Source organism: Phyllostomus discolor, chromosome 10, assembly GCF_004126475.2.
Source record: "Phyllostomus discolor isolate MPI-MPIP mPhyDis1 chromosome 10, mPhyDis1.pri.v3, whole genome shotgun sequence".
In the NCBI taxonomy this organism is placed as follows: Eukaryota; Metazoa; Chordata; class Mammalia; order Chiroptera; family Phyllostomidae; genus Phyllostomus; species Phyllostomus discolor.
In genome coordinates this window covers 16,026,369-16,052,808 of record NC_040912.2, presented here as the reverse complement: position 1 = coordinate 16,052,808, position 26,440 = coordinate 16,026,369, and positions in this window count along the sequence as shown.

Genomic DNA, 26,440 nt, shown 5'->3' with positions numbered 1-26,440 from the left:
CAAAGCTCTCTGTTGTTGAAAACCTTCCCCTCCAAGTCCAGGAGACATGAAACTGTGCATTCAGCTGGTCACAGACAGAAGGACTTTGAAAGCAGTGGAGTTCTGTGGCCATCCATAAACCAGTGCTTACCCACAGTGAGCATTATCCTTCCTTTTGAGGTGCACTAGTATGTGTTCACTCTCATGCACCCTGTTCCCAGCATGAAAATTTTACCATTTCTTCCTTATGTGTGCATGGTAGACTCAATTAGCCATGCCACTTGGTAATACTGTGAGGCCGAGAAACGAGACCAGTTTGAGGGTTTTATCCTCTCCTGTGTCTTATCAGCTGCAAAGCCACATGTTTCCCAAACCTTGTCCTATCCTCCGCCTGCAAGTGGGATTCTTCAACCATCTGACAGTCATAAGTGTCAACACTAATGCAGGGAATTTGACCTTGATGCTGACTGAGTCTTGAAGGGTTTTGCTCAAGACCTACAGCCACACCTCTGCAGTTACCACTAGATAATCATTCCAAAGGAAGGAAAAATTTTCTCTTTTTTGAACAAAGGCCATGGTGACAGCCAAATACAGTGTTCTTATGCCTCGCTCGTAAAATGGATAGACAATATCTGCGTGTTCTTTTCTAGAAACATGAAAAGCAAAATGATGTGACTTCAGGAAGGAAAGAAGCTTTAACCAGAACATTTAGTGATGTCACACATTCTCCTTGCATGCAGACGGATCGTCTCATGGAAGTGGACTTGAGATGCCCTGCTTGATACATTTGTAGTCTACCTATTGTGTGCACTTCCTTTGAGAAGGAAAAAACACTATAGGGTAGTGTCACGGTCTCAGGTCTGGTGTGGGGTGTTTTCCAAAGTCTCGCATATAATGGAGCCAACTCACTTTACTTTCAGCAACGTTGCTCCTTTTCAATGTTGGGCTCGTTTTAATTGGGACCACCCTGTGGGTCATTATAGTCTCATTCCCTGAAGGTCACTCACAGAACAGTGCAGGGCATGACAGTTGTCAACATTCCCTTCCCCAGCTACTGCCCACCTTAGATACTTAATTCCTCCCTAGCCAACTTGTGACTTTAAAGAAAATAACTTTAGGATGCAGCTTTTATAGTGGCACTCTTGGCATTTGGGTAGGGATGTGTAGGATGTAAAGGACCAAAGCCCTTTCTTCCTCACACCTCCGAAATCTACCTGGAAAGGCAGGTGCCCACCTGGCCTACCTATAAAGTGTTGCCCTTCTCAAACCTCTTTGTGGTGTCAACCTTCAAAAGAGACAGGACAATAGAGAACCGCCCACATATGTTTTAGAAATAATTGGGAAGTCCTTAAATCACTGGTCTTCCAAGACACAGGGTTGTGCCTCTCCCTGTTGTAAGGGGGCACTCTGTGTTTAGACGTTTGGTCAGGTTGCAATCTGCAAACTCACAGTGAGAGAGAGGGAGAGCTCCCTATTCGATATGCATCTGAAGAGACAAGTATATTATTCCTTCCAAAGTCAGCTGCAATTGAAGCTCACTAAATTGGCTCCACCCCTTCCTATCTCAGGCAGTGACAGAAGAATAGCAAGTATTTTTTTTTTACTAAAATGCTCATTTTTAACCAACCCCTTCTTTGAAGACTTCTCTATCCCAGATGTAGAGAACATGATCTTTACTTTCTAGAAGGTGGCGGAACACCAGCAAATCAATGTTTGAGTCCAGGGGCCACTGTCAGCGCCGCACACACTTATCTAGCACCTGTGTTTTTGCCAGCGATGTCACCAGAATGGAGGGCAGAATTTATTGTAACTGCAAGAAGACTAAAGTCAGGATGAAATGTCTGTATGTGTGCACAGACACACATGTGCATGGGCGGAGAGTAAGACACATGCACACACATGGCTCTCTTCCCATCTTGATGCTCCCTGCTAATTATGGCCAGGAAAATCATGATCATCAATATCTTACATGACATAAACATGTGTTTCAAGCAGCTTAGGCCAGTCCCCTTACTCAGTGTTTACACTGAGCCAGATGACAGGTTTCTTTTCATTTATTTCTGCACTGATCTTCGTGGTGGGCCCACCACCTGCCCACTCTTCTCTGCCTGTCCTCTGGCAGGGCTGTCCTGCACTGAGGCATGCTGAGATTATGCAATGATAAATTGGTAGAATGTGAAAGGTAAGGCAAGCAAGAGCAAATGGGGAAACCAGGTAATCACGCCCTTAATCAAGTTGCTTTACTTAATTCATATGGATGAAGCACCTCTTCAGCAAGCGATACCGTCCCAAAGATGACTTCTGTCACATCCCAAAATGGCGGTTCTCATTTCCCGGGTGGTCACAGTGTGACAGGCACTGTGTTAAGTGCTGTGCATGCATTGGTTCAATTAATCCTCACACCGGTCCTCTAAGGCATCACTCTTATTTCCCCTTTCACAGCCACAAACACTGAGTTTCACAGGGGTTAAGTAGCTCACTCAAGGTCAAATGGCAAATAGATGATGAACAGATGCAAGATATAAACTTGACAGTGTGGTCCAGAGTCTGTGCACTTAATTAGACCATTCTATTTTTAGCCTTTTAATTCCAAACTATTTTGTAGGTTATAATCACCTATCACATACATGTAATACAGAGCCAACAGTATAGGACCTATATACATAGGAAACTCTGTAGACAGATAAATTTTCTACAGTAATGTGAGCAAAACCTGGTGCTCTGAAATGGGAACCTCCTCTTTCTTACAAACTTCCTTTTACTCGTGGGATCACAAAACAGGGCCTGCAGAGCTCAATTTCAATTCCTTGTCCAAGCAGCCAAGATCTAATCATTGCACAAATATGAGTAGTGTTCTACTATAAATTATTTTTAGAAGTAGAGGTATTTTATTTTAAAAATCACAGCTCCTAGCCCTGGCTGATGTGGTTTAGTGTATTGAGCATGGGCCTGCAAACCAAAAGATCAACGGTTCAATTCCCAGTCCGGACATGCCTGAGTTGCAGGCCAGGTCTCCAGCCAGGAACAGGCAGGAGGCAACCAGTTGATGTTTCTCTCACACATGGGTATTTCTCTCCTTCTCTTTCTCCCTCTCTGCTCTCTTTCTAAAATTCAATAAATAATTTTTTTAAAAAATCACAGCTTCTAAATATTAGCAAGTTTCTACCATAGCATCATTTGACCAGCCTTGTCCTCCATATTTACTCTGAAGTCTACACACACTCAACATTATCTCCTTCTAAGATAGGAACATTAAAGAAAGAATCGCCCACTGAGCTGATTTTGCTACCACATGGTCCATTAAATTCCCCTGGCACTTGTTGAACTTAAACAAACACCCCGGAGTGGGAGAAAATAACCATTCGGGCTGGTGTTTGTTTGACCAGGCTGAGAAAAACGAACTCTCTCAGTCAACCTGTGTGTTTAAGGGGACAGCTCAATTGACTGACAGCAGATTTTCTGTGCGAGTCTGCACCCATAAGTGGTGCTGACTTACAAAATGACTATTGATCATACAGATGATAAGTTTTCATCTAGTCACAGCCCGGAGAAACAATGAAAAAATTATGCGTTTGTAAGTGATACCCAGATAGAGCGAGGACTGAGAACCAGACAGTGGGAGGCCTGTGTTTCTTAGAGCAATCCACTTTCTTGGATTTTGAGAGATTCTGCTTTGATTGTAGAAATCATTTTCACCTATTTAAATACAGATAAAAAAGGGAAACCAGAAGCCTCTTTAGAAAGTTAGGATATTTCATTAAAGTCCACCTTGCGTTGCCCAGGCTGGCTTCCTTGGAAACCCTTATTTTATCTCAACTTCCTTCTTAGTGAGAATTCTGCTCTTTGAGCCTATCTCCAGGTCGAAATCTTCCTGGCAAAATAATATAGGCAGGCATCTGCAGGTAGACGGACCTCTTGAGCCCTCCCAAGGTGAGAAAATGGTGTTTCTCCCTTTTATGTGCTATGGTCCATTGGTTAGTGTTTGTCATCTTGTCACGTGATAGGAAAGGCATTCACAATGTGGAAATAATCCTTAAGCAGCCACGTCTGTGGATGTGTGAGCAAACCCCTGGCTGTAGCCTCAGCAGCCTCCCCCAGCACTCGCAGGCTCATGCGGTCCCAGCCCGGGAAATCCCCTTCAAGTGCACCATTTCATTCTGATCTGTCACAAGGGTCAGGTCCCCACCAGAACAGTCTTTCTTCTGCTGAGGCTAAGGGGCAACTGGATGGCATTTGGCATCCTTTTACCATATTTTGCACTGATACTTGAAAAGGCATGAAACATTTGCCTAGTATTATACTCTTTAACATACACACGCACACCCCTTATTCTGCTGGGGCAGACAAATGGTTTTTTGTTTATTTTGAGGACAGCTGTAGTGGCATCACTGTGGTAATGTGTAGTTGAGGATTTCCTGAAGGTGCACGTGGAAAGCCCTGTTGAGGAAATAGCTCCCGTCTTGGGGAAACCAGCCCTCTGCTGTTGGCTCTATAGGGGAAGCTGCCAGTGCGGGAGAGTTGTACTCACTCCACCAAGCCTAACCTTGGCCCCTGACCCCGGACTACACAGTGCCCTTGAAGCTTTCTTTTTACTTCCAAGTCACACAGTGAAACTCAATCTATCCTTTCTTGTCTGTCTGTCTATCTACCATTTTTTTCTTTCTTTTTTTTTGGGGGGGGGCGAGGGGGAAAGTACACAGAAAGATTATCCTGGCCTCAAATCTCTAGCAAAAACAGTTCTGCCTATTGACAAATACATATTTCCAGGCATTTCTGGAAAAAAAAATAATAACTTTCCACAAACCACCTCGGAATCTTTCTGGAGAAAATGTCCCTAAGAACAGAAAACCAGAAATTCTATAAGTACTTATAGGTTAATAACACAACTAGTGGGTTTTTGTTACATTTCTGATGTTTTTATTTAGTGTGAGCTCATGAGGCCTATCCCATAGAAGAACCCTAAGTTAAAAAGGGGAAAAAACCCTCAAAAGTTCTTCAAAGATTTGGGAGAGGCTATTTCAGCTGTTGTTTAATATGCTTTGGAAAGAACCTCCTCCAGACCAAAAAAAAAAAAAAATACAGAAAGTTCAAATACACAAATGATGTGATCTCACTGTCATGGTCAAGGTGTGTCATAACGAAGACCTAGCTCTCCAGCCCGGTCATTTCTCCCAATGTCTCTCAATCCGTTTAAAGCTAAAGAAAATTATTTTTATAGCATTCCCCAAGTTTTACTTTATGTTTAATAACTGACTTAAGTCAGTCTTGACTGACTTATTTAATTGCTCTGTATTTATTTAGGCAACAGTTTTTTAGAGCACGCACCAGGAAATTCTGAATACTTTACAGAGCTGGCATTGGGGCTGCAGTTGAGTATTTGAGTAATCCTGCCTTAAGGATTTACATGCTAAAATTGTTACAGTCGAGAACCAGAAGTAAAATTTGGGGGCTTCAGTATCCATTTATCTGCGCATTAAAGTAGATGTGAGTTATTTTTAAAAAGAAGTTTTACTCTCCTCATGAATAATGCTTTGACTCCTAGGTAATCCTCTGAATAAAGATAGAACAGTTTTATGTGCCTTTTTTTTGGTCGTTTTTTTATTGCTGCTGTTGTTGTTTTGTTTTGGCTAGGCTGTAGTAATTTCACAAGCAGGTATAAATCCCAGTACTGGTTCGACATTTGCTCAAGGTGTGGTTCTAAATTTAATTGGGCATGTGGGTGGGAGAGGGCAAAAAAGGTGTGATGGAATAAGAGACACAAATTTCCAGTTATAAAATTATAAGTCACAGGGATATAATGCACAGCATAAAGAATATAGTCAATAATATTGTAATAAAATTATACAGTGTCACATAGTTACCCGACTTCTGGTGGTCACTTCATTAGGCAATAAATGTTAAATAACTATGTTGTACACCTGAAACTAATGTAATATTGCATATTAACTATATTTTAATGAAAATTTTTCTATAAAAATAAATTTTATTGGGAACAGGGGACAACCACACTCCACAAATTGCCAAAGAGAACAATCATACCTACCCAGTATTCAGCAGTAGTTTAGTTGAGGAAAGTAAAGTTTATGGAAGATTACTCCAAGAATGTGAATATAATTCATGTACCCCTCTACACACTGTATATGTCTCCATATGTGACTTGCCTTTGGGGTAAAGTAATCAGCCTGTGTCATTAGCCATATCCCCTGGTCATGTACCTTCTAAGTGTTGTAGAGGACATTGATCTTTCTGATACAGAGAATTCCATGTATATGGGACCTTAAAACAAATTATTTATCTTAGCATCTGGAAAAACTGAGTTTGTTCTAACAACTATTCATTCTTATCTTACAGACACTGTGACTGGTGTATTGCAATTTGTTGCTTACAGGAATGGTCCAAATAGATGTCCACTAGTAAGTGAGTGTAGGCCTTCAGGGTAGACAGTTTATATTGCTTTACCCTCGGAGCTATTTAAGATCTTTCCCTTTGTTTTGCTTTATCAGCTGATAGTTGATTTTCTTTTGCTGTATTTTAGTAATCTGGCAGGCCATTTGTGTGGAAAAGAAGGTTGGTGAATAAATATTGCCACTAAGAGAAAGAGGATATTCCCCTCAAGGCTCAGAAGGAGAGCCTGGCTTATCCAACAATATGCTGGAAAAAATAAGAGATTTTTGTTTGGTTCCTCAAAAGAATTGAGAAAGAAAAAGTTCCTTTGAAAGAAGAGTAGGCAACCACAGGAAAAACCAAGCTGAGACACAAGACAGAGATACAAATATAGATAAAGTTAAGAATGCATGGACATAGACAACAGTGTGGTGATGGCTGGGTGGGGGAGAGGCTATACAGGGGCTAAATGGTATTGGAAAAAATACAATAAAGATTCCATTTTAAAAATAGTACAAAAGTACCTGATGGAGAAATGTAAATCTGCTTTGGTGTTGGGTTTTGACAGCATAAATAACTTGCAAGTACATATCCATTCTGTGAAGGACACACTTGAGACACCCTCCCAGAAGCAGAGTGAAAAAGGCAAAGTAGTAAAAGTGATGAGGAAAAAATAAAAGACAAGGACTTGAGGTCAGGCTTAAATAATAATTTTCCAAATGTAGGAATCAGAGCAATATGATTGATGTAAGAGACAAAGATATAATAGAAGAAAATATTTATGAGCTGAAGAACAATCACAACTCAAAATGACTTACCAGGATTCGGGGAAAATTAATTAAAAAGGACCTACAGCTAAATAAACACTAATAATTTTTAAAACTTACATTCAAGAAAATTGTACAATTACTTTTTAGAAAAAAGCAACAATGTGAATGTTCAACTTTCTCTTTTTCAAAGCTACTGAAAGAAAAGAAGAATAATATTTATAGAACTTTAAAGTACAGAAAGGTTGAGAATCAAGAATTCCGTATAATATCTGGATGGTAAGCCTGTGCCAGAAAGTCCCAGTCGGGCAAGGATTAAAGGGTGTATCACTGTGCGTCTGTGCAAGAAGAGTACTTGAAGGTGGACCCAGCTAACCAAAAGAAAAATGAAAACCACCATGAAAACACAGCACCAAGTGTATAAAGTATATAAAAAGTTTCATTGAAATCAATGTGAAATTTAGAGAAACTATTGTAAATGTGACCACAGAATTCAATAAGAAATCCTAGAACTGTTGAAAAAGTAGATTCGAGTGTTATAAAAATGATTGAGGAAAATAAGCTGGATTTATAACCCTAAGTTAAAGAAAAACTTGAAATTGGATTTCAGACAGGACCTGGAAAATTAAGAAATCACTAAGTTCTTGGCCTCACATATGTTATGTGAGGGAGTAGAAGCAGAATTTATTTTTTATGACCTCAAGAATTAAAGAAATGTAGGCTTCAGGATCAAAACAGCATGGGACCAGCATAAAAAACAGACATATAGATCAATGGAACAGAATAGAGAGTCAAGAAATATTAATGGTTGATTAATATTTGACAAAGGAGGCAAAATCATACAATGGGGTAGAGATAGTCCATTCAGTAAATGATGTTGGGAAATTGAATAGATACATTACACCATACAAAAGAATAACCTCAGAATGGATTAAAGACTTAACCGTTTAGTCTTAAAACCATAGAAATCCTAGAAGAAAACATAGACAGTAAAATCTCAGACATTTCTCATAGTAATATTTTTTTTCTGATATATCTGCTTGGGTAAAGGAAACAAGAGAATAAAATAAACAAATGGGACTACATCAAACTAAAAAGTTTTTGTACAGCAAAGGAAAGCATCAAGTTGAAAAGAAAAACCCACTGAATGGGAGAACATAGTCACCAATGATACATCTGAGAAGGCAGTTCATGTCTACAATTTATAAAGAATTTATAAAACTCAACACCAAAAACTACCAATCCAATTTAAAAAATGGGCAAAGGATCTGGAAAGACACTTCTTCAAAGAGTACATACCAATATCCAACAAACATAGGAAAAAATGCTCAGCTTCAGTAATCATCAGAAAAATGTAATTTAAAATGGCAAAATGTCACCTTATGCCTGTCAGAATGGCATCATCAATAAGTCAACAAACCACAAGTGCTGGTGAGGACGTGGAGAGAAGGGAACCCTCGTGCACCGTTGGAGGAAACACAGACTGGTGCGGCCGCTGTGGAAAGCAGTATGGAGTTTCCTCAAAAAATTGAAAGTGGAACTGCCTATGACCGGTGATTTCAGTTCTGAGTATATCTGAAGGAAACCAGAACACTAATTTGAAAGAACATATGCACCCCTGTGTTCACTGCAGCGTTATTTACGGGAGGCAAGCTATAGAAGCAGCCCAAGTGCCCATCAGTAGATGAGTGGATAAACAAGCTGTGGTACGTTTATGCAATGGAATACTACTCAGCTATAAAAAAGAAGGAAATCTTATCTTTTGTGACAACATGGGTGGACCTGGAGAGTATTATGCTAAGTGAAATAAGCCGGCCAGACAAAGTCAAGTACTGTACAATTTCACTTATATGTGGAATCTAATAAACAAAATCAAGTAACAAACAAAATAGAAACAGACTCATAGATACAGAGGACAGACTGACAGCAGTCAGAGTCAGGGGGGTTGGTGGCTGGGTGAAAAAGGCGAAGGGATTAAGAAAAAAAAAACCCTCATAGACTCAGACAACAGAATGGTGATTACCAGAGGGCGGGGGTGGTGAGGGGAGGTAGAACTGGGTAAAGGTAGAGTAAGTGGTGACAGAGGAGACTTGACCTTGGATGGTGAACGCATAATACAACATACAGATGATGTATTATAGAAACTGATGTAAGTGTATTAACCAATGTCACCATGATGACATCAGTAATTTTTTAAAGATTTCATTTATTTGTTTTTAGAGAGAGGGGAAGGAAGGGAGAAAGAGAGGGAGAGAAACATCAATGTGTGGTTGCCTTTCTCACACCCCCCACTGGGGACCAGGCCTGCAACCCAGACATGTGCCCTGACTGGGAATCGAACCAGTGACCCTTTGCTTCTCACTCCAGTGCTCAATCCACTGAGCCACACCAGCCAGGGCTCAATACATTTTTTTAATTTAATATACCTGGATCACTACAGGGTTAATTAGAAATTTCTCTACTCCCCATAACTATATGGGACACCAACAGAGGAATAGTTGCATATATAGCAGAAGGCAGAAAACAAAAATGACACTATTATCAAGAAGCTTAAGAAATAAGGTTATAGAAATAAAGGTGAACGTGTCAGTTGTAACACAAGCCAGTATTATACCACAGCCCTCTATCTCTCCACCCTCAGCCTCATGGGAAACCCATTTAGTTAAAGAAACCAAAACCTTCATATGGTCCTTACAGACAATAGAAAAAGGATTTTTTGGTTGGTTTGTTTTGTTTTGCTTTTACACTTTTAAATATAAATGTGGTAGGTGAGAATGGCCACAGATTCCTCTCTTCCCCCACCAAGAAGTGGAATCTGCTTCCCCAGCTGTTGTCTTGGGCACACCATGTGACTTGCTTTGACCCATAGTGAGCAGCAGAGGGCCTGTCCTGGGCCTGGGACTGAAGGAGCCTGGTGGCTTGACTGCTTTGTTCTCCTGGACCCCCACCGCCTCCACGCTGTAAGGAAGCCCACCGTACCTGGCTGGAGACAGATGCCACGATGCATCTGACCACAATATATTTTACCATGGTATTTTTCTCACAATAAATGGAATGTGTATTGAAAGAACAAATGTATGTTAAAAAATCATTTTGTGACGCTGTATCCTACCCTATCACAGTTACTTTTAATATTAGTAGTGAATTTTTCTTCTTCGTTTTCGCAATAACTTTTATTTTGAAGTGATTATTTGGAGTGTGCCCAAATGAAAGCATTACCTAATGATGGCCCCCACGGACTTCAGGCTCCAGCTCCCTGAGGGCCAGTGAAGTTCCTGGGAACTTGCTGGTCAGATGCAAACTGTGGGGTGGGAGCCAGTTCCACTTGGGCAATATTTCCTACAGAAGAAATGTTTTCCTTGTTAAAAGCTCCAGTTAACCAGCAGAACAACCTAATTAGCACCATCGTTTCAATTTACTGTGCTGGCCATCCTCTCCTAACCCAAATGATGTGGTTAGCATCTACCTTTGCAGTTTCCGTTTCTGAAGGGAATAGATTTTAAGGGGGATCGAGGGTATGTTTCTCGTTGCATCGTTCTCATAGTCCATCCTTATTCAAACCCTTGGTTTGTGGAAGATCTCCTGTGTGGACCCCGATCCTCTCTCACACTCATCTTTTCTCCCTCCTGCCTCCCACCTTCCGTTCCAGGACACAGCGGCTTACGGCTCTCCTCTGCCTGACCACTCCCCCTGGTGTTTCTCACCTCCGAATCTTTTTAGCGCCACATTGTCCTCTGTAATTTCGATTATGCTTCCCCCTTACACACACACACACACACACACACACACACACCCCACCACCAAACCAAAACAAACCTGGCTAACTTCCCCACATCACTGAAACTCCCTTCAAATTCCACGCCCTCCGAGAAATCTTTCTTGGCTGTCCCCACTGTACCCGCTCTGGACACACAAACCCACGCGCTTCAGGCTGAGTTAGACAACTTTCTTCTGGGCTCCGAAGGGCTTCTCTCTCTTATTTGACATCACATGGCATCACGTATCTCTCTCTCTGTACTCAGTTTCCCCCCAACGTCCCTCTCACTGATCTATAAATTCTTAAAGAGCAGAAACTGTACTTCTTTTGCTTTTGGGTTTCCAAGCATCTAGCAATGAGACCTCTAGCAATGAGACCAGTGACCGACTGGTGACTAATTGACCAAGTAAGAAAATGAAATGAGAGTGTGTGAGTGAGTGAGTGAGTGAGTGAGTGAGTAGCAGCATGAACCCTGTGGTTTTAGTCTGTGTAGATAGTAGTACAGAAAATGGCATGGTCTCTTCCTCTAGTACACTATCAACCCACTTGTCAGTCACTGCTGGGTCTCAATCCCATCTATACCTTTCTTATTGCTCCTTCCACCAATAGCTACATAAAAAACCTTGGAATGTTCACTCACAGTTCTAGAACTTGTACCTACTGCTATGATGTTTCTGTTTTGCTTTAGAATCTACTGTAACTCCAGAATAACTTAGTTTTGATACACACTTTCCAGCCGAATGTTGTTCTAATAACAAAGTTCGTCAGACAGAGGCATTCTTCAAAGCTACAAAGAGTTAACTGTGTAATTTTCTTAATGAGACTGAAAAGGCAATGCATCATTTTTTCTAACTATGGCATGCTCTGTGACACCATGTAATTTGGGGGGTATCTACACTTTGCTTGGAAAAGAGAAAACAATGCCTAGTTTCTTTTTAAGACTATTTTTGCTGCCAGGAAAAAAAAAATCATTTCTTCCATCACAATTATGGCAATAAATCTTACAGGGAAGACATTTAATGATGGCGACAAAGCTTCCTTTATTTTACCTTGAGGAGATGAGCTTTAAACTTACTAAGCACGTCACTAAAAGCAAAGAATGGGTGCATTTTAGTTTCACAAATGCATGTTTGAGAAATGTGTTGTTAAAAAGAAATAGTTTTCAAGCCCTAGGTTTGTGGGCCCCAGGATAAGATCCTAGGGCACACAACAGTTTTCAAATCCTAGGTTTGTGTGCCTTCTGTATATAATGAGTTTAATTACACTGAGAAGTATGTGACTTAGATTCTCAGTTCTGGGTTACTGAAGTCTTTAAAATAAGTTGGATTTATGCATTTTCTGGTTTATTTGTGACTTGAGGTTCCATGAGCTTTTAAAATTTCTAATTCATGTTAAATAGGAAATAGGTACTCAGAGTAGAAAATTCAAAAGGTCCCGAAGAGAATGTGGTGAAATTCCCTTTCCATTGGGGCCCCCTGCCTCATATAACACCTTTCTTCTGTGACCACTTACACCAGCTTCTTCTCTATCATTTCAGAGGTATTGCATATAAAGCAAATATAAGCATGCCGTTTTCTTACTTCATATCTCTTTGAGATCCTTCCATACCAGTACATATTGTTTTAATAGCTGCGTAGTATTCCACAGATAGGTAAACAATGTACAATTAGTTGCATACTGATAAACAAATGTCATTACAAATGATATTTCATTGAAGATTATTGGGACCTTTGTCTTGCCACATCTGTGAAGTTGTATTTGTAGCTGAAATCTTTACAAGAGGAATTGCTGGGTCAGAGATGAGGCACACTTTTATTGTAATGGACACCTCCAACCCCTTTCCAGAGGCCTTGCCCGCATGCACGCCACCGCCAGCTGAAGTGTGCCTGAGCCTTCACGTTTTCCCCAGAGCATATCACCAAAACTCACCTTTGCTGCATATAAAGGTTAAAGGTGCTTCCAGATATTATAACATATGGTGGGATCATTCTTTCAAGTCACTTGGAAAACTGTTTTAAACAAAATATTCAGAATATTAGAACTAAATGGCTGATGGAATACATCTGAAATGGTTTAATACTCATCAAAAAGAAAATTTCCATTTTATATGTAGAGAATTCATTCATAATGGGTCTGAAGTATAAGCAAAAAAGGAGGAAAAGGGAATTCACATTCTCTCACCTTTTGTTTTTCCTGCCAAATCCTCACTGCCCTGACTTGTCCTCACTTGTCGCTCTCCTATTTTTCTTATTTAATAAAGAGACAATTTAGTCTAAGGACTTTTTTTTCTAAGTTTGGTTGTTCAAAGTAGAGTGACTGGGTAAAGCTAAGTGTTTTTGAAACTTAAGGGCAAACTTAACGAATGAGAGATAGGACACTGATGTTCTCTGTTAGGCCGTTTACCAGATCACCACCATCTGCGGTCATTCCCCTTGGAGCGAGTCTTGACTAATTCCCTTCTGCGCTTTCTCAGGAGGGAAGCCTCGTCCCTGAGTCTGCAGAGCCGACGTAAATGCTCGCTTTTCTGAAGCAGAGCGCAGGTTAATGTAATCTGGTGACGCGCCAGTCACTGTGTGTGTGGTTCTGTACAGCACAGCGCACACACGGCGCTTTTCACAGGCACGAATACACACCAACACGCATGCGCCACGGCTTCCCTTGGGTGACTATGGCAAGCTCTTCCTCCTTCCACAGTCATAAAGAGTGTAGTCTGTTATAACAAGGAAAATGCAAGTATCCACTTCATCTTCTCAATTAAATTAAAGCTAAAGCTGCACGAGGACCCTTATTCTTGGCCATATATTTATATTTGAGCATCATTTAAAAGGTACTTATATGTGGCCATTTGGGCACGGTGGGAGATCCAGTTGAGAGAGTATTGCAGATTGATAGTTAAATACATCAATTTGGCCACAAAGTTCTAAATTAAGGTTTACACTATCAAAACAAAAATTATTTTAAAACTTTAAAAGGCAACACAAGTTTTTGTAGGTTTTCAGCACCAGTATCCCTTGATTCAAGCAAACTCAGCAGCAAAATCTTCAATGCCATTGATAAGGAAGTCAATTCATCATATGTCACCTGTAGCATCCGCAGCAAGGGCTGGTATTTTAGTGTTAGTTTGGCTTTTGGTGAGAAATATGTGCTGGATGGTAAACATATTCTGATATAGAACACTATTACAGTTAGCTCTATTAGATATATTTATGTTCTGTATACAGGAAAAAACATGGTAACTTTGTGGGGGACTCGCACAAAGGTGAGAGCAAAAGAAAAATTTGAGTTATAAAATAAGTAAATTAGAGTTATAAAATAAGTAAAACTTACGATACAGATAGAGCAGGGAAAATGCAATGTGAAGCATCCAAAGCACCAACTAAAAGCATGTTTCCAAATTTCCGGAAGGAAGCTGGCGAGGCAAGAAAAGTTGAAGAAACAAAATTGCCAAGAAGGAAAAAGGACAGAGAGACACGTTGATAATGTGGGTTGAAAAACCAGGGCTCGTAAACAGAGGGTGTTCCAAGAATTAAAGAACATTTCTGAAATAATACTAACCACTCAGCCAGAAGAGCCTGTATTTTGAAAGTGTTTCTAAATGGGGAATGACCTCACGGCTCTCAAGCTGTGGTTCTTCAAGTGCGGTCCCGGCGTCATTGGCATCGCTTGTTAAAAAAGTAAAATATTGGCCCCATCCCAGACCTATGAATCAGACACTGTGGGTCGAGGTCCAAAACTCTGTGTTTTACAAGCTCTCTGGTGATGCAGTACAGGCTCAAGTCTGGCCCCCCACTGTCCGCAGAGTGAAGCTGTTGTCTCACGGCTTCGGAGCACACCTACCGGAGTCAGAGAGCCCCGGATGAGCCGTCTCAGTCCCCCATGAGCTGTGCCTCCCTGGCCTGGTGGCATACAGCCGGCTCTCTATCAGGATTGGAAGGAAACTCCCCATTCTATGGCACATCTCTAAACATCACAGTTCGTGAGTTAAGTTTGGTTACTCGTCGTCTCAGAAACCTGTTCTCATTATTTCAGTGGAGGCAAAAAGACTTTTTCTGCTATTTAAAAGGATTTTAATTATTTCTATTTCCTCTTAATTATATTCCTTTGAGGCAAAAACCATAATGAACACAAATTGCATGCGAAAATCTTGGAAGATAGATGTTTCTAGGTAGGAAAGCATTTTTGGAAGTTTAAGCACCCTGTACATAGGACCACCATGGATTTTTTTTTAAGATTTTATTTATTTATTTTTAGAGAAAAGGGGAAGGGAGAGAGAAAGAAATGGAGAGAAACATCTCATTGGTTGCCTGTCATACACCCCAACTAAGGACCAGGCCTACAACCCAGGCATGTGCCGTGACCGGAAATCAAACCAGTGACCTTGTGGTTCATAGCCTGGCACTCAATACACTGAGTCACACCAGCTTGAGCAGTTTTTCTATTATTAAGCCACATAATTATTACAATAACCACTATTATTTATCAGGCATTCAAGGAGGCTTTGCATTATGTTGAGAAAAATTTTATTTAACCCATGGGGTAGGTGCTGTTATAATTCCCATCTTACAGATAGTGAGACTAACTTAAAGAGGTTGAGTAACTTGTCCAAGATTGTCCAGCTCATAAATAAGTGGTAGAGAAGACCTGGCTTGTTCTGGCGCTAATCCCTGCGCAGTTAATCCCCACAGTCTCTGCCTCCCTGTGCCTGTTACTTGGCCCCAGAGACCCCAGGACCTTTCTTCTGTTCTTGGTATCCCCCAACGCCATCCTCTGCTGGGGTTTTGCTCACAACCAACATCTACAATGAGTAAGGCATCATCTAAATAACCTTTTCCCTGCATCCATTCCCCTTCTTACACAGAATATAAGTATGGACAGCAGATTGCTTTAAGGTTTTTATTGCCCTCACAATAAAACCAGGCAGCTATAACTAGCAAACCTAGAAGGTAGCATCCTATAAAAATATATATATGTATATGTGTGTGTGCATATATATGTATGTGTATATATATAGTATTTATATTTCATCATCCCTGAATTGCTTACCATATTATAAGATGAATCTGAGGGGGTTTCTTGGGACTTTGTACAAATAGAATCAGAGAAATAAGCCATCGTTTTCATAGTGTGTCCTTTTCCATCACCCTCCGCACCAGCCCCATCTTTAACATCACCGCCAATGCCTCCCTTCTCAACCCCCTCAACCAGCTGGATCCCAGGTCCTATCAATTGCATCTTCCGTACCCTAATACCCACATCATCCTGCTTCCACTGCTAGTGGCTTGAGTATCACTGATGAAGTTTTTGGATTATATACTGAAGGCAATAGAATTACACAAAAAGTATTTTAAGCAAGGAAGTGGCATAATCAGATGTGGGCTATAGAGCCACTCTTCAGATGGATATGCAGAGGACGGATCGGAAGGGAGACCAGAGGCATGGAGATGAAGGAAGTAGGCGTGAATTAAACACAAAGCTTAAATGAGACCACTGAATATGGTGCCAGGCAAATGATGGAAGCTTACCTATTAGTTTTCATTCCTGCCAGCCCTTTAGGAAAAAGATTCCTTTCTACCAAATTACAAACTCATTACACTCATTCAGTAAATATTTACCGAGCATTTAGCATGTGTGAGACATGGTGCTGGCTATGGCATCGCAATAGTGAGGAAGCAAGGCAAACACACGTCCAGGGAGCCCGTGCTTCGAGTTGCTAACTGCCATCACACTTTGATGTGAATGAATGCTCTGCTCTGAGAGACAGTTTTACTAAAGGAATGAAGAAAAAAGAGTATTCATGTGTAGGTCACTGATTTGGGAGTGAAGACAGCACCCAGGGAGAAGAAGTAATGAAGACAAACTCTGCTATCTCACGGTCTACACTAGGACTTCCCTCAGACAGAAAGGAAGTAATTGGCCACTGGATGCCATTAAATAGAGACATGTATTCAGATTGTTTAGGTGTGCTGTCATCCAGCACAGAGTCAGCTCAAGAGTGAGCAGGATATATGTCAAATCCGAACTTGAAAAGAAGAAGAGTGAAAACCCTTAGCTCTAAAGAAATGTAGGTAGAAGTCCAGGTGAGAGCTAGGTCACCTCCAGGAGGGCCATGAGGCCATGATCCTTGAGGATGAACAGGTACCCAGGGGGAAGCCGGGGGTCACAGTGGATGAAGAGCTATGGGAGAAAACAACCATGGCCAGGGGACAGTGAAGGAAGCACTGGGCTTGGAAGCGATGAACGCGAATTTGATCGCCTGCTTCGCCCAGCCCGAGTCTGAACACACAGGCACCTCCGAGCCTGTTTTCTCACCTGTACAAGGGACACAGTGACCTCTGTCCTAATGACAACACGGGGTCGGGTGGAAGCCAAGATTAGAGGGATGCTAATAAAACATTCTTCAACACAAGGCTTTTAATGGTTTTATCTTTATCTCAGTGTACTCTAAGCAGGGATGTCCAACATTTTGGCACCTCTGGGCCATACTGGAATATGAAAAATTGTCTTGGGCCCTGCATTAAATACACAAACACTATGAGCAAAAAAAAAGGTTTTAAGTACATTTACGATTTTGCATGGGCCCACCATTCATAGCCACCCTGGGCTGCATGTGACCCAAGGGCCGCAGGTTGGACACCCACTTCTAATGCTTTTTTTTCCTAAAGGAAGGATATAAATGTGTGGATAGAGAGATAGACACGTAACAAGTAGAAAAGAAATTATTATTACACACTATCACGTAAGCACCTAAAAATAGAGACCATGTCTTAATGAGATTTGTATCCCAAGAATCGGGCACATAATCAGTTATCATTAAATGCTGGTTGGATGAATGAATGAATGAAAGCACCAAAAGTGAAATGGCACTAATTTCCCTAGTGCTGACTCCAGAGAAAGGATCAGTGGCCTTTGGTACTTTTCTAGGGATGAAAATAGGGAGTCATAGAATTCACCTGGCCTATGTTATAGTCGTTAAAACTGGGTCTGGACTAGCCCTTACTTTTAACTTGTAGATTGCCTAGTTTGTTGCTACTCAAAGTACTTCCAGAACAATACCAGTCTGTAAACTGTTTGCTACTTGTCTATGATAAGTACAGAAGTTAAGAATAAGCCTTTAGAATTTTTGTAGCAATTTGACAGTGTAATTTTACACCTGTTGAATCTCTTCTGAAGTTGGCTTGCATTTTTTGTGTCTTTTAAATGTATTTTTCCATTAATTTATTTTATTGCATGTTACAGAAGCATTGGTGTATGGCAGACGGGTAGGGGGAGAGATCCTCTCCTACAGGTGTCCGAGAATCGCTGGCCTGGTTTAGTGCTCGAGTGCTCTCATTAATCTCTCCTTTCAAACATTATCGGTGGTAATGCTCAAGATCTCATATCTGTGGATATCCTGAGACTCCATAACCTCTGTCCATTAGGTTAAAACTGGCTTATGAGCCCCTAAGCAGATCCTGGTTTAGATCAGAACCATAGTGTTTAGTCCAGGGGCATAGGGAACTGGTGTCTCATGGTATCATGGGGACAGTCCAGAAAAGCCTAGATTTTACCCCAACTCCTCCACAGAGAGCACAGGTTGCTGGGCCCTGTCCCCACAGTTTCTGATTTAGTAGGTACTGGGCGTGGCCTGAAAATGTGCACTTCCAAGTTCCATCAGCATCAGGAGATGCTGCAGCTGCTGGTTTGGGAACCGCACTTTGAGGACCATTGCCCTGGGCTATGAGGCAGAAACTTTGGCTTTTTCATTGACCTTTAGCAAATGACCAGACTTGCCTCAGTTTCCTCATCTATAAAATGAGACTAAGCTGCCCTGGTTGGTGTGGTTCAGTGGACTGAGTGCCGGCCTGTGAACTGAAAAGTCACCGGTTCAATTCCCAGTCAGGGTACCTTACAGGGTATGGGCCAGGTCCCCAGCTGGGGGTGAGAGAGAGGCAACTGATCGATGTATCTCTCACACATCAATGTTTCTCTCCCTCTCTTTCTCCCTCCCTTTCCCTCTCTCTAAAAATAAATAAATAAAATCTTTAAAAATAAACAAATAAAATGAAAATAAACTGGATAATTTATAATTTTCCTTCTAGCTGTAAAGTCTAGCCATTCCTATCAACAGTTGTCTCAAAATAAATATGCATTAGCAATTGTGAAATCCATGTAAATACATTTTTACCAATAGAGCTTTCTTTATTCAAAAATGACCAACAATGACTCAGGAAGGTAGGTGTACCTAGGAAAAAACACTTATCAGAAACATTTTTTTTTCTCTCTCTCTACAGGGATGTGGTACGATTGGTTTAGGGCTGATTTTTTTTTTTTTTAACTAGAACCATTGTTTTCAGAGCCTGGAGGTTCTACTGACCCTTCTGCCTACTGTCCGTCTGAGCAGCCCAACAACGAGCTCATCTTTTTTGACTCAGAACGATTTGCAGCGTTTTTCATCTCTTGGCACACATAAACTCATTACTAAAATTCTGCGGCACACCAAAAAACATGTTTTTGCCAATCTAACAGAAAAAAATAGGTGTAACTTTGATTCATTCACACCAGATGGCTATTGTACTGGCTGTTGTCATTTTTTTAATTTGACAATCAAAGGGAAAAGAGGCCAGTGCTCCTGACTAAATCAATGGTCAGGGATTGCATTTTAAAAAAATTCTTGTGATGCAATGGTTGAAAATCGCTGACCTAGAATATTCCAGACTAGTCTTATCATTATCACACAGGAACTATATTAGTACTCAGTGTGGGTTATTTTTTATAGCCCTCATAACTTCCACGTGAGGTAGTTATTAATCTCCTTTTTCTCCTTAGCAAGCTAAGGCTGAGACAGTTTAGGTAAGTTCCCCAAGTTCATCCAAATGGTAGCGATGGGGCCCAAATTAACTCCCAGCCTGAGAGACTGCAGGGCCCACACTCTGAACCACTGAGCAGTGATGACGGAGAGTGGAGCAGAGCAAGAAAGAAGGAGAAGGAGGGGGAGGGAGGCTGAGTGGCGCTTTCAGGGTTACTCCTCCGGTGTTCCCCCAACCCTGGCAGTCCCAATAATGGATAATGGCGGATGGTGACAGAGTCCAAAACGGCACTGAGTTTGAAAGATCACAGGCACAAAAGAGTACAGAGCTGTGATTTCAGATATATATGAAGTTCAAGAACATTCTAAAGTGAACTTTGGTGACCGAGGTCAGAAGAATGGTTAGCTCTGGGGGGTTACGCACTAGACAGGGCAGGAGGGAACTTTCAAGGGTAAAAACAAGTTGAACTGGATAGTGGTTACAAGGGTACATTATGTATATATTATATATATATATATATACACACACACACACATATGTATGTATATGCAAGAAATCAAATAAGATTTGTGCATTTTACTGCATGTTAACTCTACCTAAAAAGGTAGCTTTTTGATAAAAAGGTAACTGTGATCAGTATATATATATATACATATGCATATGTCTATATTTTCTAATTTATATTCAACCATTTATCAGTGACTCCCCACATGTTTTCAAAGGTCACTCAGAATTACTACCCCATTTCACAGGCATATTAAGTAAGGTAGAAAGAGAAACCTATAGCACAGGATGAATCCTCTAGCACCCAATACCCTCCATACCTTTATGTTAATCACAGGGACAATGCAAGCTTTTATGTGCCTGGCCAGACACATTTGTGAAAAGGCAAAAGGAGGTGTCAACTGTAGGTCCCAAACCATAAGTGACATCCTTTTCACCAGCATGTGATTTTTGTGTCTTACGTTCTGGACGATTCTACAGGGAGAGCTGTTGTTTCCAGGGAACGGCCCTGTTTACTGAACACATCAGTTCACCTGTACTTTGCTGGCCTTGGCCTGTGATACCGTGTGGCCCTATTTCTTTATAAGATAATGGAAGATAATTCCCTGAGAATCCCATTTGCTATGTCCCTCCATTTGCAAGGTCACTAAACTTGGTGTCCTCGTTAAGTACCACTCTAAAGTTTTGTCCTTTTGCTGGAACCGGCACTGTCCCATTTCTCCCCCAATGCATTTTGTGTAATTTATTCTTGTTACAACTCATCTCCCTTCATCTGCCCATAAACTGCAGTCATGATATTTCATGATATTGCCAGCACCATGTAATTTACAAACGGCCTGCATACCTAAAGGTCTGTTTAGAAAGAAAGAATAAATTGTTGCAGAGAAAGCCCAGGGAAACAAGTGGAATGGGGAAGTTTCATTAGAGGCAGCTCAAAGAAAAGAGATTTTTATAGTGGTAGTTTCTTATTTGTAGACAAGGAGCAGACGCTTGCAGAGGAGAAATAAAGCAGGCAGCAATTTTGTGTTCCTAATTAAATTGTTTGCCACCAGTGGCAAAACAGAAGCTGCTGCTATTAAACAGGCAACATCGAGGTGACTGGCATTGGCATTCTAAGAATATTTCAGTGCAAAGATTAATAAGAACTATTCTCAGATAAAGAACTGCAAGCTTAAACAAACTAACAAACCAAAAATAAATGCATACCTTTGAAGTCCTTTTTGTATATGAGAGGCCTGCCTTGCATGTTGAGATGAACAAAAGCCTAGAATTCGAAGGAAGCAACATTTTTAACCTGTCCCATTGTATCCAGGTGTCAGGGAGATTCTGAATAGTTAGTAATTCTCCACGCCACCGACCAGGAATCCGCTTTCTGTCCCCATGCCTTCGTGTACTGTTCCTGTTCAATATAACAGGAGTTACAAACCATAAAAGGAAAATACAGATCTGTCTCCTCTATCCCCATTAGAATTGTGAACTGAATTTTCTATTCTCACTGCATGGGGTTGCATTGAAAATAACTGTAAATGTACTGGAAAAAATAGTTATCTTCATTAACTATATGTTCCTCCTTTTCATTTTCTGTTCTGGAATAGGGCAATCCTAGTGTTCTGTTAAAATATTTTTAAAATTGTGATTTTTATATAAGGTGTTGGAACTGTTGCGCATCCGTCACGGCATGGAAAGTGCCTCCCTGGTAAAGATATGGTTCTTTCATCTGTGCTTCTTCTCTTCACATCATAACTGAGAAATAATAAACAAATAGCGCTGAGGTTTAAATGGTATTCAGAGATTTCCTATTTTAAGACACCGTCATACCCTTTAAATGTTAAATAATCCCAACCACCCCACTACCTTAAAATTGCAGAATTAAGTTAGGGAAAAAATTAGATTTACTTCCTGTAGGTTTAATTAAACTTAAACTCTGTAAGATTTGCTTCCTAATGTTGTTGCCTGATTTCAGATAGATGGTAAGCTGCTAACCTCTGAAAAAAAGCAAATAAACACCCCCCTTCACGTTAACACAGGAAGCCCCGATGCTTGAAGCTGAAACCCATGACAGGGTCTCACCCACTTCAAATCTGCTATCGTTATTTTCCTTTCCTGTAAGGGGCGAGGAAGATAGAGCTGAGAAATGTGATCTCTGCTGGAAGAAAAGAGAATGGGATCCGCTCCTGCTAGGAACGCAGGAGAAGCCGTATAGCTTTAGAAACATTGACGTGATTGCAGGTTAGTGAATTTTAAGAGGCTTCTCTTTAAAATGGTTTTATACCATTCTTTGATAATCCAGTTCATTTTGGCATCTCAGGATGCTAAGGGGGCTGGAATTTTTTCCTGGCCGAGTAAATGGCATCACGCAGGTGGCAAGCCCCAGGAACAGATGTAAGGAGCCACATCCGCGGAGCAGGGGCGCGCAGGGGACCAGGGTGAGGAGGGGCCGCAGAGCTCCCTCCACGGCCAGGGCTTTCGTTCTCTGCGTGTTTGAGATTTGTGTGTCTATTTGTTTTTGAAGAAGGACGGCTCTGTATCTTGGAGATGCTGGGAATTAATAAAGGGTTGTTTTCTTCCCTGCCTGAGAAATGTGAATGCAAACATCACTTTCCTCTACCTTCAGTAAATGCTGGCATGAAGAGACTAGATCGTGATCCACAAAAATCCCATCACTGATTTTCGTTCGCTGGCTGTTCTGCATATACAATGATATGTTCATAAAGACGCACACAGATAATTCTAAGTACGACTTAATAATCACCCCAGTGTATGTGCTACTGAAAGACATAGTACTTTAACACTACAGTATATTCCCATTTTCCTAAGAAAATTACGGAGTGTGTTTAATTAATTAATGCTGAAATGCAATAGAATTCCTATGGAAGTACTTATGACAGCCACATGAATACCAAATGAGTTCATTATGATCTGTGTTATTACAGTGAATACCAAATGAATTAATAATGCTGGGACACTCGAAATGAAGTGTTACCAAGTGTTGTGGTATAACAACTGTGGTTAAATATTATGTGATTAAAGTTATTATAAGCCAAGTCTCAAGCAAAGAAAGCAAAATTCCATCTCTATTGCAGGGACTTAAGAGTGGAATCAAACTGTTGTTTCTAAGCACTGTGATTCTTAACTTTGAACAGTCCCTTCAAGCCTTGCTCCAAATACTATAATCATTTAAATTACCTTGGTTCGCTGTGGCAGAGGAGGTGGGTGGGGTGGATAGAGTGATGGGGTGGGGGTGGGAGGTAGGCTGGTGGGAGGAGCAACTAATATTCCTCGAGAATTCCGCAAAGTTGGAAGTGTATATTTGATTTTCCATAGTTTGCATATTATGAAATTGAGTATTCAGTTTCATTATTCTCCTCCAATGAGGAGCTTATTAAAATAATTATTTAATATGTATTTCAGGATAGTGAAGCAATGATAAACAAGGACCGTTTCTTCAGTTTTCCAGCTGAAGTCCTACATTTATATGTCAGGCATTCCACAGAGATTTCTAAAATACATTATTTTTAATAGTGCGGCCTGACTGTATTTGTGTGAATTATCACTGCATGTTCTGTTGTTAGAAAGCCAGGCTCTATCTACATCTGCATTGGATTATTTATGCACTTAGATAGAATACATTGGAACAATTCATATCTATTATAGATTTAGTAAGACAAGACGGCATAAGTGGATTTAATCAGACATGTAATTATTTTTATGCCTCCAACTCAAAAATATGCATAAATGAATTTATGGTTATTTGGCAATCATGGGAAATGGTCTTTATAAATGTTGAAACAGCTGCTGGCGAATATATTTGCAAAAGGCGGAAAATGGCTCTTAAATTCTAGCTGGGTGAATGATAAGGAATTGTTAGCCGTACCCAGTATCCTGGCTGTTAAATATTTGTTCCATCATCCTTACTATTATGTAGACATATATTTAATATAGGAACACCTTGCATTTCTTTCCTTCCGTGATAATGGAGCACATTTTCTCATAAGAGGATTTTTAGAACAGATCTGTATCCTAAAAAGATCTTTTCTCAAATCTGAGTAGTTTCTGTCATGCCATTTGACTTTTACATTCCCATTTATTCCATTATTTGTGGTATCATTCCAGTTCTTGAGATAGAATACTCTCATTTAAAATAACGGCCACGATAATGCACACACTTCTGTCAAATATGTTGATTCTGGTGTCTATTAGGATTCCTCACTGTTGCTTGTACAATGGCTTGAAGACATTTGTAAAACTTTCTGCCACTGAGAGTAAAATGCAATCCTTGCCCTCTGACTGTGATTACTTCGTTGTGTTGGAGCAGCTAATAAATTACATATCAGTACATGTAGATCTTGGACAAATACCCTGAGAAAATCTAATTTTCTTCAAGTGCATCTTTTTTCATTCTTTCAGGTTTTCAGTTTAAATTTAGTGCCTTTGACTGGTGAAAAATTAATAGCACCTGCACCTGAAAATTTCTCTATAACCTTTTTCCTGAGAAAAAGGCTAGAACCTCTCTAATGTGTCAATTATGACCTAGATAAATTACCATATGAGAAATCATTTTATTTTTCTTGGGTCGAATATAAAACGGCTATAATATATTGAAGTCGTACTGAAGCAGGCATACCAAAGACATTCCCGCACACAGCGCGAGGGCAGGCGACATAAAGCTGTCACTCCCTTTACAAGGTGAGCTCGTATTGGAGCATGCCTCTGGGTTTTATTCATATGATGATTTCCAAGGCTAACCATTTGGGTGATACTCAAATAATAACACACCACCGGTGTAAAAGTCACTTGCAACTGACTTTTGTAAATCACGGGGTTCTCCTTCATTCAGGTATGTTGTTTCAATGATCAGTAGCATTTCCAATAAATTATACACTGACCAGTTGGAAGAGCTTCTGCCTGTTACTGGAGCAAACTCCGTGCAAGCATCCTCTGTCAGATGCTGCACGCCCAGCCCGCAGGCAGCCTCTCACCATAGCTGAGCTCCTTGGCAAACGACAGAGTGCCCTCTGTTGATGGAAAAGGGAATGTGCAATGCGGGACACACAGCTTTCAGACCAGAAGTCACAGAGCGGCAATTAACCAGTATACATTTGTGATGTAAAAACTACATTTTATGCTATAAAATTATTGATTTAATAGATATTGGTGGGGTTCAGGCTTATTGCTGGTTCAGAGTCAAGTGTAGGACTACACATATCTACATACACACAAACACACAAATGCTAGTTACCACATACCTGGAAATGCTAGGTGAGGTGACTTTTTACTCTGTATAGATACAGATTCACCTACACACGTGTGTCCCCATTCAAATATTTCTGGAACCCGAACTGAAAACCCGAAATTAATAATGATGTTAAATGCTCAGAACCTGTCATTTAAATGATTTTTTAACATAAAAAACTGTAACAACAACTCAACCCAACACGGAGATTTCTAATTCCCTCATGTTCACGCGGGTGGGGGTGGTGGACAGAAAGCGGACTGGCTGGAAGCAGCCTGTAGCTCCAGGCTGTCTCTGCAGAGTGACGAAAAATGGAAACCCTACCAGGAAATCAGGCGGAACCTTTATAAAACAGGGAATTTTACTACAATTTTAAAGCAGCAGTTCATCGACGGGCACTCACCTCTTCAATTCTGTATTTCCACTTACTTTGTATTGAGAGGTGGGGAGGAATCAGCCCTCACAGAGGTGACATCTTTACATTTTAAAGCCATTTCATATGTTAATTAGTTTTAAAGGAAACATGAAAAAACGTTAACTTGTACCAAAATTCTTGCAGGTGACATTTTTAATTGTGTGACTCCCTTTTTGGAGAAATGCACTCTAGTTGCTATTGAATGTCCAAATGTCTTCTGTTGAAGAGGCTGAATTTGGGGGAATTACGTGTACTTAGATGCTCATCTAGCTGTTCTTGTAGTTAAACCTGAGTATTCGCAATCTCAAAATTCACCTAAAGTAGAAATTTGATTGCAGTCTTTGATCCCATTGTTACAAAGGGAGAATTTGCAAATGCTAAATGCAATTGAGCATTGATAAATTAATCTTTATGACATTGCCAAGACACAGTGCTATCAGGAAAGGATGTTAAATTGAATTTTACAGATATGTTATCGGTATTGATGAAATTGACCAGATAAATTGCTCAGTACTCTTTTTTTTGTTTTGTTACAGAGATTCTTGACTTCTGGGTACCCAATCTTTATCTATTTGAAATAGCTTTGTTAATATGAATTTGAATGACATTCACAAG